Source organism: Dipodomys ordii, unplaced genomic scaffold (genome assembly GCF_000151885.1).
Source record: "Dipodomys ordii isolate 6190 unplaced genomic scaffold, Dord_2.0 Scaffold1000001549, whole genome shotgun sequence".
Classification (NCBI taxonomy): Eukaryota; Metazoa; Chordata; class Mammalia; order Rodentia; family Heteromyidae; genus Dipodomys; species Dipodomys ordii.
In genome coordinates this window covers 6,141-11,451 of record NW_012285166.1, presented here as the reverse complement: position 1 = coordinate 11,451, position 5,311 = coordinate 6,141, and positions in this window count along the sequence as shown.

The window sequence follows — 5,311 nt, the reverse complement described above, 5'->3', positions numbered from 1 at the left end:
AAACTTACAATTAAAGCCCATAAACATTAAAAGATGTGTAATGCAGCATACTCAATTCGTATTTATTCCCACTGGATCATCTGTGAACTGAGTCAAAGATTTGCCACAAAGTTAGTTTTTGAAGACAGAATTCCTTCTGAGAAGACACTTGAGAAGGTCAGATATTAAGTCAGACCATCATAGAAGGGAGTAGCAATTGTCTAGGAAATCCAGGCAACAAGATCTGAATTAGGTAGTGTGCTGCCTTGCTCAGCATACTCAGCTTTATTATCTGAAAGAGGAAGGATTGAGTGGGAAGAGGTCACGTTCCTGGGGCAGTTTATGGGTTTGTTTTGCTCTCTCTCCAAATTCTCTAATATAGGACTGCTGAGTAATAGCCTCTTCCTTTGAAAACTTCCCACATTATCTCACTGTATCAGGAGTGGATACCTCACTTCTGTGCAGAGGAGCTTGCTTTTGGGTCCTTCAGACTCATGCAGACACCAAAAGCCCAATGCTATAATTGGAACCCAAGCTACTCAGTTTTATCAATGATGTACGGGCTGTTTCATGACAATGAATCTGAAAACTGGCCGTCATCAATTCCAATAGTGGAAAAAGCATCCCCAGACAGTGGACAATGAAAGATATTAGTTGATCTCCATTCTCACTTCCCTTCCCTTCCATTCTGGATATTTGCCACAATGAGGATCTTAGCGTCAAAAATTTTAAGGAATTTGAAACATGACACCACAGAAACAAGCAAAAAATATACATAGAAAAATTGTTTTGTGTAATGTCCCTCTTAGGCATATAAAGTTAATTTAAATAAAGTGAGTAAGAAAGAAAAAGGTTTTAAGTAAAACTGCTCTAAATAAGTACTTTTTCGGATTCTCCCATATTCCATTAAGAAAAATGCTCATGACAAAAATAGATTCACTCAAAGCAGCAGCAATGCAGGTTTGGCAGAAGCACAATGTCTCTGTTTCCTATAATATCAGCTGAGCCTTCTGTGGGAGCCAGGAGAAGAACATGGCAGTGGGAGGTTGGTAGAAGTAGGAGTGAGGATGTGATGAAAACATGCATCTAAAATCACCTAAAATTGCAAGAGATGCGGTTTCTGCTTAAATGTGTGTATCTATCTTTTCTCTTTTTCTAATCCCAGTACTACAAAGCCTCAGGCTCTGTCAAGGTCAGAGACTGGACAGTGGAGGAGGGAACGGCTGGAGAATAGCAGGAGTGGTGAGAGAAGTTCCAAGATGCACAGGAGAGGACACAGGTGGTCTCACAGAAAATGTAAAAAGTCACCAGAGAAAACAATGGTGTGTGTGCGTGTGTGTGTGCACGCGCGTGCGTGCGTGCATGTAGAAAGTGAGGCTTAAAATCATGCAACATATCCTGAATTATGGTTCAACAATGATCAGTGTCCACACATTGATATGAGGTTCTGATAGTCTAGAGCAGAATTATGTCCACTGATTAAGGCTTATAATTTCAAGTCAGGTAAGAAGGCACTGCCTTCTAGTACTATACTACAAAACTCCAATTAGTGAACCCAGAATAACAATGGGATTACAGCATTTCAAACCAAACACTTCTGGCTCGGTCATTCATGCCTGCAATCCCAGCTCTGAGGGCGGTATATGTAAGGGAAGAGCAATGCCCAAAAATTACTTAAAATACTTAAAACAAGAAGGGGGCTGGAGGTGTGGTAGAGTGCATACCTAGCATGTATGAGGCTTTGAGTTCAATCAAACCATAAACTACCAAAAGAACCCCAACAAATGTAAGATGTGCTCATTAGCTGGATTCAGACACCTATGCAAAGAAGCCAAAAATGTATGGCTTCGTTCTTCACTATAAGAAATATTTAGAGTGGGGCTGGGAAGGTGGCTCAGTGGTATAGCGCTTGCCTTGCATGCATGAGGCCCTGGGTTCGATTCCTCAGCACCACATAAGCCAAAAGAAAAAAGCTGGAAGTGGCACTGTGGCTCAAGTGGTAGAGTGTTAGCCTTGAGCAGAAGAGCTGAGGGACAGCGCCCAGGCCCAGAGTTCAGGCCCCACAATCAGACCCCCCCAAAAAAAGAAATATTTAGAATTCTGTGAAGATATTAGATGTGTACAACACAAGTACCATGCAGCTGTACATTACCTATATAGCACTCTTAGTCAACATGCCTGAGCAGTTGCTGTGTTTCACTTAGCCTCAAAATCAGTTATTGGCCTCTGATAAGCAGTCATTTAAGTCAGACTCATAGAAAGAGCAGATGAGTTAATTGAGTAACTGAGTTAAATGACAGACATCTGGAAACAACCTGCTCAAGCTGTGCACAAAGGAAAAGAACCAACACTTGAACTTAAAATTTGGTCATGTCCAGTGCAAGTTGAGATGTATGCAATCGTGGAGCTTTCCTGGCCATTGCAAGCTGCCTTTTGAGATACTAGTCAATGTGCATGCATTGAAAGCCCCCTTGCTGTGTGCTCTGCCACAGCACTAAGACCATCAGTGTTGTAGGATGACAAGGAAACTCCTCACAGGAGAGAACATGGCCATTGTTATCTTGCACAAATAAGAAACCTGTCAAGCTGGGCACCAATGGCCCCTGACTGTGAACCTAGCTACTCAGGATGCAGAGATCTGAGTATGGCAGTTAAAAAACAGCCTGTACAGGAAAGCCCTTGAGATACTTATCTCCAATAAACCACCAGGAAACTGGTAGTGGCACTATGGCTCAAGTGATAGAGAGCTAGCCTTGAGCTGAAGAACTGAGAGATAGTTCATAGGCCTAGAGTTCAAGACCCATGGCCAGGAAAAGAACAAAAAAAAAGAAAGATGAAAGAAAGAGAGAAAGGAACAAAGAGATAAAGAAAGAAATAGAGAGAGAGAGAGAGAGAAAGAAACAAAGAAACAAAGAAAAGAAACAAAAAACAAAGAAAGAAAAAAAAACAAAGAAAGAACGAGAAAATTGAAAAACAGAAAGAAACCTGTCAAGATGAGAGTTTTGGCAAAGTTCCAGCCTCTGCAGTTGAAGACATCCTGACCTGGGAGGTGGCCCAAGGACAGAGGAACTGTTACCTTCTCCTAGTAAGAGCCAAAGCTCCCACTGGGCACATACAACTAGCATGGAGCAGATGCCCATCACATGCATACTGCCCCATGTCAGTGTGGCCAGAGTGATTAGCAGCCAAGCTGCTAAGTCCCCTCCAATTCCCACCTCCTGGGCACATTGTGAGCCAGCTCAGAAGGAGGTTTCAGAAGAGCATAAAGAGCCACGCAGCAAAGCAGTGGTGCAGAAGCACAAAGCACATGTCTCTCTCCTCTGAGTTATTCTCAGATGATTTTGTAGATAACAAGATGTGGGTGAAGCTGTCTTGCTTCCTGAAAATATCTCTGTATCCATAGGCACTCTTTGTCTGCCTCACACTGAAAGGCAAACACTTGTCCAAAGGCTGGTCTCCTCTGTCGCCAATATATTTCCTTTTCCCAGCCATCACTCCTTAACAGACATCTGTATGTTGGCTGATAGCACATCCATGAATGGAGATGTACCTACCAGTGGTTTGAAATCACGTTGGTCCGTGATTTCCTATCACCAGTTCTCTTCCACTGTCACCTCAGAATTAGACCAGAAGCTGGTCGAAGTTCCAGGATTTATCAACACAACGATGTCAATATCAGAACCTTGTCAAAGTCTATTTCAAAATGCCTTTCAGTTTCAATCTATGTCTGACAGAAAATCCACCCCATACTTTTTTTGGTCTAGGATATGTACAGCTATAAACTGGGAGACTTTTAGAGAATGAGATTAGAGAGAATGGGTCTCCTGGACAGGATCTGCTATAGGTATGACAAGGTGGAAGGAAAAAGGAAACAGCATAAGGAAATATGATTAACAAGGCCAAAGTGGTTAAAAGAAATCTCTCCAATGCAAGAAGGTCCTTCTGACAAACCTGTTCTTGTTGAGCCATGGCTGGTATGGTGGTTCCACTTTAGACTCTGGTCCCATTAGGGGAACATACATGTCACGGCTTCTTCCTTTGATGGCCTAGGCTCTCTACCAGAGGTTCATCCCCCATTCCTACCTCTGCTTTCTAAAAGGGTACACATATCAAGGGGCTCTCTTATTTCCACCTACAAACATTCTACCAGTGTTCCCTCATGACACAACTCCTCAATGCCAATCTGGGTGTTTTGCCTTGACTCCTAATATATCATATCTGGAACCTAACATTTGTTACCTTTCCTCCTTTTGGTACTGGGAACTGAACTGAGAGCTTTGTGCATGCCAGGCATGTACTCTACTACTGAGCTGCTTTGCTTATACTAGTCAAGGACTCAATGATTTAATACAATTACCAAGGCACATGAGAATAAGGGAGATGCTGCACTTAGCATTTGGACAAAATAATCACCCTGTCTATAGGAGTCACTTCAACTTTAGCTTGTGTGGCAATGAGTGCAGAGCTCTGGCTAGGAGAAAACAAAAGCCATGTCTGAGAAATACATGATAATCTACTGGTAAAATTATCAACAGGAGTTTTCTGAGGGATGAGGCATGAGTCATTAATTATGAACCAAGAACTACTTCTTCAAAAGTGTAAAGAAATAAGCCAAAGCCACCAGAAAAAACTCAAAAATGGGTACTTAAGAGAAAACAAAACTGTTCTTAGTCAAACACTGGAAAATAGGTTGGGTGGGGCCTCCACCACAGCTTGGCCTCAATCCTTAACCCACTGAAGAATGAGAGTGCCTTGGCCAGGCCTGCCTTCAGTTTGGACCCAGCAGTCTTAGAGGATTTGGAGTTATCCAACCTGGTCAGTTCCAGGACTAGAGACCCAGGGATGTCAATTTGCTGGCCCACACCTACTCCCTAGGACTCCCACATTGGAAGCTATTTGCACTTTGATCTGCCCTGGGGCTTCTAGTCACAGATCAGCCTATCTGGCAGTTTACTTTCTGATGAGTAAGACCAACTTGGCTTAAAGATCTCTACCCCACCCCTCCCGACTCTAACCCAACCTCAGGCCTGGTATAGGAAAGCTTAGGGAACTTACCGTCTCCCAACTTTACTAGAAACAAGGAACTTGCACCTCACCCAGTAGTATCTTTTCTTAGAGCTTCCTAAAAGTTGCTGGATTCCCATAGGTCCTGTTTCTGAAGAAAAAGGGGCTCTTACAAGTTATTAGTGGCCATGGATTAATGCCTGACACAAAAAACCTACCTGGAGCCTCACTGCAAGAAGAGTGAAAGATTCTGGGAAAAAGAACCAGTGAATGATTTTGGCCTCTGGTGAAAACAGAAATGTTCACCCTCTTCCTGGCCATTGTGTAG